General features: G+C 53.0%; 1 long non-coding RNA gene across 1 annotated transcript; it reads left to right on the forward strand.

Annotated features, from left to right (window-relative positions):
* Window positions 1–1,436: 1,436 nt before the first annotated feature.
* On the forward strand, window positions 1,437–15,540 carry LOC141585710 (uncharacterized). The gene is made up of 3 exons (XR_012519373.1): window positions 1,437–1,841; window positions 3,461–3,587; window positions 12,708–15,540. It is a non-coding gene; the product is annotated as an uncharacterized LOC141585710 (long non-coding RNA).
* Window positions 15,541–16,003: the final 463 nt, after the last annotated feature.

The raw sequence follows: 16,003 nt of genomic DNA on the forward strand, positions 1-16,003 counted from the left end.
GATGAGGTGGAAGAAGAGGGGTCTGTGCCTCTCTGTCTCTGTCAGGCACACAGAGAATGGCAGTGGTGAGCCTGCAGTGTATTGGAAAGACATTGCTGTTTGCCTAGAAGTGGCCACAAACCCCAGCTTCTCCCTGCCAGGAGACTCTGGGTTCCGCGCTTCCAGACACAACCGTCTTCCCTCCCTTCATCCCTCCCATATTCCTCCCTCCTCCTCAAACCCTGGCCCAGGTGCCCCAGGGCTGGCTAGGTTCAGCCAGAGGATAGAGGACCACATATCAATCCCAGCCTCCACCAAGGTAGAGAATTCCTGCAGGGTAGAGTCAGCAGTTGGTTCAAATCCCACCATCATCCATGGGATCTGACCACACAGCACACGGCCGCTTTTTTACCTACCTATCACGTGCCCTACATCTCCCGACAGGGGATGGACGCACTCTGCCCTTCGGAGCCTCTCCCCAGTCCTCAGGGATCACAGCTCACTGTAGATCACAGCCCACTATGGAGGGACCTCCAGCTACGGCCCAGGTGACTCACTGACTAGAATTCATAATTCACATCCTGCCACCAATACCCCTGTGAGCTAGACACTGAAATTGACTCCATTTTACAGATTTGGAGACTGAGGCCCAGAGAGATTGAGTTCCCATCTAAGGTGGGATGGCGGGTGAGCAGCGGACACCCTGGCAGGCAGCCTGGCTCCTGAGCCATGTGTCACCACCGTCTTAGTGGAAAATCAGCCACAAGGAGGGATTCCCCTCCCAATCTCCTGGCCTTTGCCGAGGGTCCACACTGGACACCAGAGGAGGAAGGGAGTCCATGCCGGCTCTGGCCTCAGACTCTCACTCCTCAGGAAACCGCTGTAGCGTTGCCTCCTCTCTCCCTGTGGCCACCCCAGGTTGTATCTGCACCTTCCCAGCTAGCCCCGGTGTCATTGCATATTTATCTGTTGATCACTCAGCTCCAGGGACTGCAGTATTAGCCCAGGAAGGCAGGCTCTTGTCTGTCTTGTTAGGGGCTGTGGGCTGGCACTGGGCACATAGTCAGTATTCAATTAATTTTGGCCAAAGCCCTTTTGGATCCGTTGTCTATTGTCAGTGTGGCTCAGATGCAACCCCACTGATTACCGTGGGACTCTGGCAGGTCACACGGTATCTCTGAGCCTCCCTCCCATCATCTGTAAAATACACTTATCTCTGAGTCCTACACATACTAAACACTCAAAGGATTTCTACTGCATGAGTTAGTGAAATCTGAGCTGGAAGGGCCTTAAGAGGCCAGGGTTGCAAACTCAAAGACTCCAAGAGCCAGGCGGGAGTCAGAAACGGCCAAGGGAGCTGGGCGGGACTGAGGCAGCTGTTACTCAGCTCCACCCACCAGCACCCAGGTCTTCTGATTTCTCAAGGAAAGCCAGAAGTCTAGAGATTTACAAGAAGTTTCCCGATTTGTAAGTATTGGCAACTAATTTAAAACATTGAAGCACATCTGTGGACAGGATGTGGCTGCAGGCTGTTTCTTTGCAACTCATGATTCATCTAACTGCTCGTGGCACAGATGAGATCGAAGCCCAGAGAGGCCACCAGCCCCAAGTCACAGAGCACAGGAAGTAGAAACAGTGAGCTTTGTACTTCAGCTGCCACCCTGTTGCACAAGCTCAGGGCAATGGCTGGGCCCTGATCCCGAGGGAAGCAGTGCCTCCTTCTCCTCCAGGCCTGGCAGTTCCAGGGTGAGAGGAAGGTCACACTATCTCTGGGTGCACTGCAGCCTTCGCCTCCTGCCTGGACCAGGCGGTATCAGGCACTGGGATGGAGAAACATGCCAAGCAATGGGCTGGACTAGGAGGTAAGAGCTCGTGGCAGGGAGGGGGTGGGCACACCCTTTCCTTGCTTCAGGGATGTGCAAACCCCTTCAGTAGCCCTGGGCAGAGCTGGGAACAGGCCGGTTCAAGCCCTGCTTCTGGAGAAACGTGCTCTGCCATTAAGGCTGGGAGCTCTGGCCCTGAGTGGTTCTTAGGACCTTGGAATGCATTTATCCAACAGCTTCTGTATGCCAGGTCCTCATCTGACCCACACCCCCGAAACCTCTGTGCCCACCACTCCTCCCTCCCTCCCCCTTGCTCTGTCTGCCCAGGCACAATGGTGCCTGCTGTGCCCTGAACACGGCAGCCCTGCTCTGACCTCAGCGCCTTTGCACACGCTGTTCCCTCTGCCCGGCTCACTTCACTCATTATGCAGAGGGCTCATTTAGGCCTCTACTTGAATGCCACCTTCTCGGTGAGGTCCTCCCTACCTGTTCACTCTGTTAAAATTGCAAACATCCCCACACTCCCTAGCCTCCATCTGGTTTTCTTTTACCCTGTAGCGCTTATAACCCTGGGGCACGTGTGTTTCACGTGTTTCTTTGTGTTTCTCCTTCCTGTTGCTGCAGTAACAAATCCCCACAAACTTGGGAGCTAGAAATAACAGGAATGTGTGACCTTGCCGTTCTGGAGGGCTGAAGCCCACAGTGGGTCTCAGCAGGCTAAAATCAAGGTGGCCATGTTCTTTCTAGAGGCTCACAGGGAAAATCCATTTCTCCAGCTTCTCGAGGCCGCCTGTGTTCCTGGGCTCATGACTCCATCCTCCTCTTCAAAGCCAGCCATGGCAAGGCCCCAGGCCGTCTTTCCCAAGCTGCAGCCCTCTGCCTGCAGCACCCCTGCCTCCCTCCTGCACTGATAAGGCCCCTTGTGAGGACATTGGGTCACACTGTCCTCAGCTGGGTAATCCAGGGTCGTCCCCGCCAGGTCCAGGTCAGCTGTTCAGCAGCCTTTATTCCTCTTGGCCATGTAACCTAGTACATTCACAGGCTCCAGGGATGAAGACGTCTTGGAGGAAGGGGCTTGACTCTGCCCACGACACAGGCAAACACACCAGGCGTCGCCTCCAGGATGTCTGCCCAGTGCCTGGTGCACAGCAGGTCTCAGTAGACCCTTGGTGACTACGTGGGTGCCGGAGTAGCACATGGCCGCTGAGGGAAAGGGAGGCAGGAAAGGCGACTCAGCTACCCCAGGGGTCCTCCTTGTCTTACTGATGAGGAGTCTCGGGCAGACCTGACATGCTCAAGGGTGAGGAGCTGTCACTTAGTTCCTGTCCTTCCACACCCCCACACAGAGGGGTGGGCCCAAAGAGAAGGCCTGAGGTCTGGCAGCTTTAAAGGGGACAGTCCTGACCCAGAGCCCTCTCTCTGAGCACCCCTCACAACGCCCAAGATCTCCCCTCCCAAGGCTGGGCCAGCAGTGCCTGCACGGGGCTGCCCAGGCGTGGCCCGGCCATGTGGGACCTGCCTGCATGGCTCAGCGGGACCCAGATGAGTCACTGGACAGCTGGGTGCTCTCCCTCCAGCCCCACGTGTCTCCCTGGCTTCAAAGGAGACCAACTCAGGGCCCAAGTTTCCTCATGACTGAAAAATGTTCCACCCTAAAGGACATGAGCAACAGCTTGCCGAGAAAGAAAGAGGACTGAAACAAGCGGCTTTTGAGCACGGGGAGAGACGCTTGGCCACGCACAGCTACAGGCAGAGATCTGGGAAACAGACTGCCAGGAAACACAGGTGAGAAACAGGAGAACTTTTCTGCAAATCAGAACACTCATCATAAAATAATTCTGTTTGTTTCACAAGGACACATATACATCCAGGGACATGTGTCATGGGCCCCAGTATCGAGGCTCAAGGAGAAAATAAAACAGTGGACTGTCCTGACATGTGGCAGTGATGCTATGGGGATCTTTGGTTTTGTTTTTATTTTTAGATGGAGTCTCACTTTGTCACCCTATTGTCAGTGTGGCTCAGATGTAGCCCCTGCCACTGACCATGTGACTCTGGCAGGTCACACCCCCTCTCAGCCTCCCTTCCGTCACCTGTAAAATAGACTTATCTCTGAGTCCTACACATATTAAACACTCAAAAGATCTCACGATCCCGGCTCTCCTCTGCCTCCCAGGTTCAAGCGATTCTCCTGCCTCAGCCTCCCAAGTAGCTGGGAGTACAGGTGCGCGCCACCACGCTGGGCTAATTTTTGGTATTTTTAGTAGAGACAGGGTTTTGCCATGTTGGCCAGGCTGGTCTCTTGACCTCAGGTGATCTGCCAGCTTACATGAGATGGAGAAGGGCGGGGCACACCACTGAGCAAAATGGAGGTCCCTTCGCCCCAGAGTTGCGCACCCCACTCCCTCACTCCCGCTACCTCTCGGCCTCACTGCATGGATGGACAATGGCAATAACCACCTCCTGGGCCTCCCTGACTCTGCCCTTGCCTCCCCCCGCTTTCCCCCAAACTGTCCGTTCTCTATCCAGCAGCCGGAGCGATCTTCCTAAAATTCTAACCTCATCTTCCCTCGGCCTGCTCTCAGGCGGGGCCAGGGACGAGGTGAGGCCAGCAGGTGCCCGGGCCCGATGTCAGGAGACCCCACTCTCAGGCGAGCCCCTTCTCTGGCCTGAATCATAGCAAGGCCTCCTAATGTTGTGCACTCGGCATCCTCCTCACACAGACGGGAACAGTCTCTAGAATCCCCCCAGAGCCACGTTTGAAGTTTCCTTCCAGGCAGACAGGGCCTCGCCAGGCAGATGGCTTCTTCCATCCAGATGAGGGTGGAGACCTGGAGACCTGGCAGCTCTGGGCTGGCGGGATAATGTCCAGGGGAGAGGTTTCTGTTTTCTTGCAGTGGTTCTCTGGCCTATGCTGGCTGGATGGGGGTGTTGCTAAATCCTCCAGCTTCCTGGGCCCTGGGGAGGAGCAACCCTGAGGTGGACTCTGTACCCCCACCCAGAGGCCCCAGCAGGATGGAGCCCCGTTACCCAAGTGATAGCCTGCTCATCTACACACCCAGCAGTACCAGCTGCCCCCTCCCTTCTGCTCTCAGAGCTTCCCAGGATCAGCTCCCAGCTAAGCTGCCTGCGCTTGGACCCTCTAAGTGTCTGATTCTGGAGGAGACCCAAGCCAAGACCCAGGGAGATGGGTCAGCGGCTCAGGGCTGTGCGGCTTATGATATCTGCAGAATTCTCTCTGTGGCCTGGGTCTTCCTGTCTTCTGGGTGATCCCAGGTGATGAACAGGTCAAGACGTCAGTGGGCGGCTATGTGCAGTGGCCCATGTCTGTAATCCCAGCACTTTGGGAGGCCAAGGTCAGGAGTTCGAGACCAGCCTGGTCAACATGGTGAAACCCTGTCTCTACTAAAAATACAAAAATTAGCTGGGTGTGGTGGTGACAGGCACCTGTAATTCCAGCTACTTGGGAGGCTAAGGCAGGAGAATCACTTGAACCCAGGAGGCAGGGCAGAGGTTGCAGTGAGCCAAGACTGCACCATTGCACTCCAGCCTGGGCAATGAGAGCAAAACTCCATCTCAAAAAAAGCAACAACAAAAAAAGGCACATTGTACACATATGCAGAATACGCATCTAAAGAAAAATTGTAGGCTGAGCACAGTGGCTCATGCCTGTAATCCCAGCACTTTAGGAGGCCAAGGCAGGCATATCATGAGGCCGAGAGATCGAGACTATCCTGGCCAACATGGTGAAATCCCATCTCTACCAAAAATACAAATATTAGCTGGGCGTGGTGGTGCACACCTGTAGTCCCAGCTAATCAGGAGGCTGAGGCAGAACCGGGGAGGCAGAGGTCTCAGTGAGCCAAGATCACACCACTGCACACAGCCTCTCTCAACAAAATATAATCAAAATTAAAAAGTAAAAGCACACTGCACACACAAGAAACTCTTGCTGCATGCCAAGGGTCCTGAATGAAGTAACTCGTCAACTGGTCACAGGGATGTTACAGGTGGGTGTTCTCGTTATCCCATTTCTCCAGAAGGCCCAGACACGCTCCCAGGGCTGCAAAGCTGGGAAGCAGCAAAGCTGGGATTTTTTTTTTTTTTTTTTTTGAGACTGAGTCTCGCTCTGCTGCCCGGGCTGGAGTGCAATGGCGCGATCTTGGTTCACTGCAACCTCCGCCGCCCAGGTTCAAGCAAGTCTCCTGCCTCAGCCTCCCGAGTAGCTGGGATTACAGGTGCCCGCTACCACACCTGGCTAATTTTTTGTATTTTTAGTAGAGATGGGGTTTCACATGTTGGCCAGGCTGGTCTCAAACTCCTAACCTCATGATCCCTGCCTTGGCCTCCCAAAGTGCTGAGATTACAGGTGTGAGCCACCATGCCCAGCTTGAAGCTGTGATTTGACCCCAAGTAATGGATTCTCCAGATGAAAACAACAATGGCCCCGCTGATGACCCTGAAAGCCGTTTCCAATCCTTCTCTAGCACAAAAACATAATGCTGAGCAACCCCTCTGGTGCGTGTGTTTGTAAGCATGTGCTAGCCGGTTTGGGGGAATAGATTCTTAGAACTGAAACGGCCGTATCAAAAGACGGGTGTCGGGTGTACCGTTCTATTATTGTTAGGGCTGCCAAAAGGGAAAGACACTGCCTGTGTCCCCGCATCCATGCCAGGAGTGCGTGTTCTTGTTTTTGCCATTCTGGTGAGAGGCGCCCTTCCTCATGGCCCTAGGAAGGTGGCGGAGTTATATCCCAGCCCCAGGAAGGCAGCCTCCTTCCTGCAAGGGGTCATCCGGGGAGCACCCTGTGCCAGCCCACCTCTGGGCATCCTGTTGTCATGGAAACATTTCAGGGCCTGCTTTCATCCTGAACAGTAACTTCGGCGGAAAGAGAAGGCCTCTGTGATGGACTAAATTGTGTTCCTTCAAGATGCGTATGTTGAAGTCCCAACCCCCAAAACCTCAAAATGTCACTGCATTTAGAGGTAAGGTCTTTAAAGACGTGGTTGAGTAAAAATGAGGGTGTTAAGGTGGGCCCTAATCCAATCTGCCTTGTGTCCTTATAAGAAGAACAGACCCGGCCAGGCATGGTGGCTCACACCTGTAATCCCAGAACTTTGGGAGGCCAAGGGGGGTGGATCACGAGTTCAGGAGGTCAAGACGATCCTGGTTAACACAGTGAAATCCCAACTCTACTAAAAATACAAAAATAAACAAAAACAAAAAAACAATTAGCCGGGTGTGGTGGCACACACCTATAGTCTTAACTACTTGGGAGGCTGAGGCAGGAGAATTGCTTGAACGCAGGAGGTGGAGGTTGCAGTGAGCCAAGAACACACCACTGCACTCCAGCCTGGGCAACACAGTGAGATTCCGTCTAAAAAAAAAGAGGAAGAAGAACAGATCCCAGGATCGCTCCCGGACAGAGGGATGATCGCATGCAGAGGCAGCAAGAGGGCCGCCATCTGCAGACCAAGGAGAGAGGCCTTGATGGAAACCAACCCTGTCAGCTGGCACGGTGAGCTGGGACTTCCAGCCTCCAGCACTGTGAGAAAATAACTGTGCTGCCTAAGCCACAGCCTATGGTCTTTTGCTATGGCTGTTTCAGCAAACAAATATAGCCTCTTCCCTGCACACCTAAAGAGTTCCTGGGAAGAGGCCCATGTGCCTGGTGTGGGTCACGTCCCATCTGTTAGCAATTCCCGTGGCCACCAGATGCTGAGCCCTAATTGGCCAAGTGCTCGTATCTGGAGCTAGGGATGGCCTCAGCCCACCAACCTGGGTTCACTTTTCCTTGTTTGGTTAAAGACTTTAATTTAAAGCAAGTGAGGGCTGGATGCAGTGGTTCACTCCTATAATTCCAACCCTTTGAGAGGCTGAGATGGGAGGATTACTTTAGCCCAAGAGTTCGAGACCAGCCTGGGCAACATAGCAAAACCTCATCTCTACAAAAAGCGTTTAAAAATTAGCCAGGTGTGGTGGCACGCACCTGTGGTCCCAGCTACTTGGAAAGTGGAGGTGGGAAGATCACTCGAGTCTGGGAGAGCAAAGCTGCTGTGAGCTGGGACTGTGCCACTCCACGGCGCTCTTTCAGACAGAGCGAGATCCTGTCTAAAAAAATAAAAAAAGAAAGAAAGAAAGTGAAGTCAGGCCTGTGGCTACATGTTTTTTATTGTTGTTGTTGTATGTATGTTTTTTGAGACAGAGTCTCGCTCTGTCACCCAGGCTGGAGTGAAATGGTGTGATCTCGGCTCACTGCAAACTCGGCCTCCCAGGTGTAAGCAATTTTCCTGCCTCAGCCTCCTGAGTAACTGGAAGTACAGGCCCTGCCACCATGCCCGGTTAACTTTTTGTACTTTTGGTAGAGACAAGGTTTCATCATAATGACCCGGCTGGTCTTGAACTCCTGACCTTGTGATCTGCCTGCCTCTCCTTCCCAAAGTGCTGGGATTACAGGTGCGGGCCACTGAGTCCAGCCTTGTGGCTACATATTACAAGGGGATAATTTATATGTCTGAGCTCAAGTTCGGACGTAGAAGTTGGATTCTCTTTTCTTTTCTTTTTTGGGGGACAGGTACAGAGTCTCTGTTGCTGAGGCAGTAGCGTGATCTCAGCCCACTGCAACCTCTGCCACCCAGGTTCAAGCGATTCTCCTGCCTCAGCCTCTCAAGTAGCTGGGATTACAGGCACCTGCCACCATGACTGGCTAATTTTTGTATTTTTAGGAGAGGTAGAGTTTCATCATGTTGGCCAGGCTGGTCTTGAACTCCTGACCTCAAGTGCTTTGCCTGCCTCAGCCTCCCAAAGTGCTGGGTTTACAGACATCAGCCCCTGTGCCTGGCCATCAAAATTATAAGTCTTTTAAAAAGTTCCTTTGATCCTACCCATGGTGGGCAAACTCTACCTCTGGCATTGGGTCACACTACAATTTCCAACACATGGCTGCTTTTAGCCCCTGGAGATTTCATTTAAATCTTGTGAGCTCGGCCATCTATCCCCAAGACGCAGCTCCTCCAAGGTACCTGTCAGGTGTCCCAGCAGGACAGTGTCAGGGTTCTCTAACCTGGCCAGTGACTGAGCCTCTGGGCCCCGCGAAGACAGGCTGTCTCTCTCACTCACTGTTAGTCCAGCCCCTGGCACAGCCTTGGGGCTGGGCAAATATTTGCTGAATGAATAAACAGGCTGTGGCTTATAAGCTGCTTCAGATTCCAGCTCCCCACTCACTCCTCATGGAAGAACCATTTCAATCCTCCAAGCCTCCCGCCCCTTCTTCTTCTGCATGGGGGATATTGTGTTAGTGTTGTTTTTTAAACCTGAGGTTTTTTGAAAAATGGAACAGTTATAGATACAAAACACACACACACACACACACACACACACACACACACACACACACAGCATAAAACATCCCTTACTGATTTGTTATAAGGCAACTAAACATCCTTGTGACCCCCGCCAGGCCAAGAAATGTAACTTTGCCTGCTACCCCTAGAAGCCCCTGCAGAAACCCTGTCCTCACAAAGCCCTGCCCTCCTCCCAAAAGTCACCACAACCCTAAGTTTTGTGGATATCACTCGTGTTTCTTTCTCATTTTACCAACCCTGGGAGCCGCCATAGACACTGTATTTTATCTTGCCCACTTTTTACAAACTTGAGGTCTTTTAAGTCTCTCTTAGTTTCTATTCCTCCTCCAGCCCTTTCTTCTCCTTACGGTTTATCTGCTGCCGTTCCTGGGCCGTCTAACCTTCAGAGATCCCTGGGACTGGATTCGGCTGATGACGGTGCCGGGTCATGGTTCAGCATGTCCAGTGCTTGGGATTTTCTGCAAAATGGCAGCTGGATCCTGAGACTACACTTGGATATTTCCAAGCTTCTGCTCTCAGGGGTCATGGTGAAATTGAAGGGGGATGGGTGAGTGATATCGGCAAGCAGCCCCCAGATGTAGTCGTCAAGGCCATCGGGAGATGCCCACGAGGCCCGAACACTCACAGTCCAAGGGACATCCGTCTCAACCGTTCATCCTGGCTTCTCTCCCCAAGCCAGACCCACCCACCCCACTTCTGGAAAGTTCCAGGGCCGCCGCTGGCTGGTCCCAGGGGAGAGGGCAGCAGAATGGCCTGTAATCTTAGTTGTTCCTCTTCCCTAAAATTATTTCCCCTCTGGAAATGGTTTCCCAGCCCTGCCCAGGAAAGAGTTGGTGGTACAGGGAACATTTTTCTGTTAAAAACAAAACAAACAAAAAATAAAACCAGCCACCAAATGCTGACTCTCTGCAGCCCAGGCTCTGGAGCCCGTCTGAGCACCAGCTGTGTACCCTGCCTTGAGGGGCCTCTGCCAGCGAGGAGCAGAGGGTGAGAGGGCATGGCTCTGCCGCCGGCAGCCCCCCACCCGTCTGGTGCAAGGACAAGGACTCTGACCCAGGGCGTGGGACAGCCCCAGGCCAGCTGAGAAGAAGGATCAGGCCTGGGGCTGAGAGGCCTCCCCAGCTGCTGCCACACTTGAGGTCTGTGGGTTATTCTAGGTCCCCCCGGGCATGGAGTCACAGAGCAGAAGCTCTCCCTACAGGGATTCTCGTGCAGCTGCTCTGAGCACTTCAAGAAAAAATAATAATCCCTGCCGCTAACATCTCCCCATCACCTTGCTAACTCTCTTCTTTCTAACAAAATTCTCACAGGCCCTCGACTCCAGACTGCACAAGCAAGAGCATCTGGCAAGAATATCATGATATTTTTAGCATTTCTTGTGCTTATTTTCATAATTTTGTTTTTGAGACAGTCTCACTCTGCCGCCCAGGCTTGGGTGCAGTGGTGCTCTCTCAGCTTAACCTGCAACCTCTGCCTCCTGGTGATTCTCCAGCCTCCTGAGTAGCTGGGACTACAGGTGTATGCCACCATGCCTGGCTAAGTTTTGTATTTTTAGTAGAGACAGGGTTTCACCATGTTGGCCAGGCAGTCTTGAACTCCTGACCTCAGGTGATCTGCCTGCCTCGACCTCCTAAAGTGCTGGGATTACAGGAATAAACCACCTTGCCCAGCCTTTCTTTCCTTTTCTTTCTTTCTTTCTTTTTTTTTTTTTTTTTTTTTTGTGACAGAGTCTCACTTTGTTGCCCAGGCTGGAGTGTAGTGGTGCAATCTTGGCTCACTGCAACCTCTGCCTTCTGGGTTCAAGTGATTCTCCTGCCTCAGCCTCCTGAGTGCCCAGATAACTTTCTTATTTTTAGTAGAGAGGGGGTTTCACTATGTTGGTTGGGCTGGTCTCAAACTCCTGACCTTGTGATTCATCTGCCTTGGCCTCCCAAAGTGCTGGGATTACAGGGGTGAGCCACCGCACCTGGTGCCCAGCCTTATTTTCACGATAAATGAGACAGGTTTTCCATGTTTGCTAATGATAGAAAGTTTCCTCTGTGCAGAAACAGGTTTAGTTAAAGAAAAACGTGGCCAGAAAGTCCACTTAAAAGATCTTTTAAGGAAGACAAAACACAGATGGCACAAAATCCAAAGCTGCCCGGAGTCTGGGAGACTTAGGAACCACAGTGAAGAGGGCAGACTCCAGATCAGAGGGCTGGGTTTCCTTTCTGGCTGTGACTCTGTGGGCTCTGTGATTTTAGGCAAGTCACTTGCCTTCTCTGAGCTCTCTGCTTTATTTGTAAAAGAAAAGAAAATGATAACACCTCATTCCTATTGTGATTTCTGAGAATTCAATAAAACAATGCTGAGAAAACACTCAGCCCAGTGCCAGGCACATGAGTTTCATTTAAGGCTTTCAGAAGAAGATGTGTGCTACTTTTATTCCTGTTAGGAAGCTGAGGCCCAGAGATATCACCTAGCCCATCCAAGGTTACACAGCTTGTAGGTGGTGGAGGTGGAACCAGACCCACAAAGTTCTAATGTGAGGCTGGGATTTGTGCTCTTTAACCACTATGCTGCTATTGGCAGATCCATCCATCCACCCATCCATCCATCTACCCATCTATCCATCCACCCATCTATCCATCTGTCCACACATCCATCCATCCATCCATCCATCCATCCATCCATCCATCCATCCATCTATCCATCCATCCACACATCCATCCATCCATCCATCCACCCAACCATTCATCCATCCGTCTGTCCGTCCGTCCATCCATTCACCCATCTGTCCATTCGTCCATCTGTCCATCCATCCGTCCGTCCATCCATCCATCCATCCATTCATGCATCCATCCATCCACCCACCTATCCACCCACATATACATTCATTCAGTCAGTCAGAATTCACGGGCTTGTTCTGAGTTCATGGTGTTTTCTCAAAAAGCAGCAACGTGCGGAGGTTCCCAGAGCAGGTTTAAATCCCAACCTGCCATGTACAGGCCATCTGGGCAAGCTGTCCCACCTCTCTGAGCTTGCCCATCTGGAAGAGAGGAACACTGATAGCCATTTCAAGTTCCCGCAGGAGGTAGAAGACCATTATCTGGGACTTCACAGTGTCTTGCATGCCCTGCTCTGACCCCATGCTCTGCCTCTGCCTCTGCCTCTGCCTCTGCCAAGTCTCAGTGAATCAAGCCCCACCATATGTCTGCCTCATCCTGCCTCCCTCCTCCCTTTCACTCCACTTTAGTCAGACTCAGTACTGGGGTTCCCTGAACAGCCCCAGGGCCTTTGGATGCTTTTTTTTCTCCAGCCTAAAATGTCCTCCTACTTCCACCTGGTAGCCATGATTCCTCCCCAAAACATCAGGTGGGCTTCTCCCTCTGCCGCGGGCATATCCCCTGAGGCTGGACCAAATTCTCCCCTTCTGGGTTCCCCCAGTACCCCACTTCTCTGACATGGAGAGGCCACGGATGTAACAACTTAGACAAATTCTTATGCTTCGCCACAGTCCACCTTCTTGGTCACAAATGTCTGCTTCCCTTCTTTCATGCAGGTACATGCACCCCTCTGCAGATGAGACCACACACGTTTAACACAGTCGTTGCATGAGATCTGAAGGTGTGAGATCTGCCTTCCTGCCCCCAGCATGCAATGGTGAAACAGCATTGCCTCTGGCTGGTGACCTCCCCTGGACTCAGTTACCACCTCTGCAGAAAGGGGGCAGTAACAGAACCTGACGCACATCTGTTGTCATGAAGACCACCTGTGCTAATACACGTGGGAAGCCCTTAGCACAGCGCCTGGGAGAGCATAAACGCTCGATGCAAGGCAGAAGAAAGGCGTGTCCTGGAACGACAGGGCCCTTCCCACCAGGGCTGGTACTAAGGTGAGAGAAGCGAGGTGCCTACAGTGCAAAATGTAAGGCAGTGTTCACTCTCAGAGCAGCGCACCTGCAGCTGTTGGCGCTCTGTCAATGAATGTATCTAAGTTGCTTGCTGCTGAATCTACAGAGCCACAGAGCAGTCCCGCTCGCCCCCTGCTGGTCGCTCTGCAGAATGACATCCCTCCCTCTGCCCTCAGGGGTCCCTGAGCCTCCGTTTCACCTGTAGATATGGTGGGGGTAGGAGAATCTGCCCCTCAGTTTGCAGGGCAAACGGAAGGCATTCCTCAAACATCAGTGTCCTCCCCTCAAAGCCAGCACTTAATGAGCACCTACTATGTGCAAAGGACTGAAGATGACTGAGACATGACCCTTACCCTTCAGGGGTTTGGGGGTGGAGAGCGAAGGAGGAGAAAGGCCGGGAACAGTGACTAAAGTAAGACACTTGTCCCTATGCAGCACCTACTGCTTACCACAGAGCAGTCAGAATCACTGCCCTGGTGCCTGTTCATCTGCATATGTTTACTGAGCACCTACTGTGTGCCTGAGCCCAGGCTTAGCAGAGAGTTTACATGGATAAAGGTATTTAATGCTGTCAGAACACAAGATGGGCGCTCTTTCTATTTCTGTTAGCAAGCTGAGGCCCAGAGAGGTCACCTAGCCCATGCAAAGTTGCACAGCTTGTAGGTGGTGGAGGTGGAACCAGAACCCACAAAGTTTTAGTGTGAGTCTGGGATTTGTGCTCTTTAATTGCTCTGCTGCTATTGACAGATCCATCCATCCACCCATTCATCCATCTAACCATGCATCTAACCATCCATCCATCCATCCGTCCGTCTGTCCATCCATCCGTCCATCCATCCACCCATCCATCCATTCATCCAACAAATATTAGTTGAACACCTACTGAGTGCCAGACACAGTGCTGAGTGCTGGAGAGATGCCAGTGACCAGAAAGACAGCCTGTCCCTGCCCCCAGCAGCTGCTCACACGGAGGAGATGGGCAGTAAGCAAGACAAATAAGTAAAATGGCACTTGGTGATTCTTGCTATATATAAAAATAGAGTATAGGCTGTGCACAGTGTAAATAGAAAGAGTATAGGCTGTACACCTGTAATCCCAGCACTTTGGGAGGCTGAGGTAGGAGGATCACCTGATTGCAGGAGTTTGAGACCAGCCTGGGCAACATAGCAAGACCCTGTCTCCACTGAAAATACAAAAAATTAGCCAGGCATGGGGGCTCACGCCTGTAGTCCCACCTACTTAGGAGACTGAAATGGGAGGATTGCTTGAGCCTTGGAGTTCGAGGCTGCAGTGAGCCATGATTGTGTCACTGAACTCCAGCCTGGGTGACAGAGCAAGACCCTGTCTCAAAAAGGCTGGGCACGGTGGCTCACGCCTGTAATCCCAGCATTTTGGTTTGGGCGGCTGAGGCAGGCGAATCACTTGAGGTCAGGAATTTGAGACCAGCCTGGCCAACATGGTGGAACCCCATCTCTACTAAAAATACAAAAACTGGCTGGGCCTGGTGGTGTGCGCCTGTAATCTCAGCCACTCCAGAGGTTGAGGCATGAGAATCGCTTGAGCCCGGGAGGTGGAGGTTTCAGTGAGTGGAGATCGCACCACTGCACTCCAGCCTGGGTGACAGAGTGAGACCCTGTCTCAAAAAAAAAAAAAAAAGAAGGCACAGAAGAATGAAAGGGTGGGGCTGGCTGGATTGTGTTTCAATTTTAAATCATTGGGTGAGGCCTTGAGGGCCATTTAGGGACCTTGGTTCTCACTGCGAGTGAGGTGGGAGCCATGGAGGGTTCTGACCAGAGGAGGAGCGTGGCCTGACTTAGGCTCTTACAGGAGCACTCCACGAGGAGGCCAGACTTAGGACCCAGGGCGGAGGCGACTGCACGCAGGATGCCGGCTGGGCTTGGTGGGGCCGTGGAGTGGGGAAGACAGAGTTTGGATGTATCCCGAAGGTGGAACCGACAGGATTAGCTGGGGGATGGGACATGGGGGTGGCAGACAGCCTCTGGGGAGGGTGGAGCTGGCTGGCCTTAAGGCCACGCAGGCTGTGGGCAGGGCAGGTTTCTGGAGGAGGTAAGGACTAGGTTGCAGACGCATTCACCCTGAGTTGCCCGGCAGTGCGGACGTGGAGTTTGGGTTTACCCTCGTGCTGAGTGGCACACGCTCGCGGTGCGGTTATCACGCTGCTGGTGTCATCACCACGCAGGTGCTGCAGGAACGACCTTTCCCAAAGCCAGGCGCCTCATGACTGCTGCGATGCCCCGTGTGGCCGCCAGGGGGCGCCCCAGCCGCACCTGGGACTCGCAGGGACCGGGTCATCCTCGGGACGCTTGCTGCCTCCCTCCTTCCCCACCAGCGCCATGTGACAGCTAAACTGTCTCCAGACATCGCCAGGCGCCCCCTGGAGGGGAAAATCGCCCCCACGGCAGTCGGAACCATGGCCTAGTGAACCACATTCATTTACTGAGCGCCTACTGTGTGCCTGCGCCTACTGTGTCTGCGCCTACAGTGTGCCAGTGCCTACAGTGTGCCAGCGCCTACTGTGTGCCTGCGCCTACTGTGTCTGCGCCTACAGTGTGCCAGTGCCTACAGTGTGCCAGCGCCTACTGTGTGCCTGCGCCTACTGTGTCTGCGCCTACAGTGTGCCAGTGCCTACAGTGTGCCAGCGCCTACTGTGTGCCAGCGCCTACTGCATGCCAGCGCCTACAGTGTGCCTGCCCCTGGGCTCTGCAGGGGTTCACAGGGGTGGCTTGTCACCTGTCCCGAGCGACATGCACCAGCAGGAGTCATGCGCCCAGACAAAGCTGGCTCCCAGATGACCGCGAGGCAGCCACTCGGGACAGTAGAACACCAGAACCAAGTGCATCCACCCTACTGGGGAGGGGAGCCCCGGTGCCTCCAGGTTTGCCATTTATTAGCTGTGTGTCCTTGGGCAAGTCGCAAGAGCTCTC

The sequence above is a fragment of the Saimiri boliviensis genome, chromosome 9, assembly GCF_048565385.1.
Source record: "Saimiri boliviensis isolate mSaiBol1 chromosome 9, mSaiBol1.pri, whole genome shotgun sequence".
NCBI lineage: Eukaryota > Metazoa > Chordata > Mammalia > Primates > Cebidae > Saimiri > Saimiri boliviensis.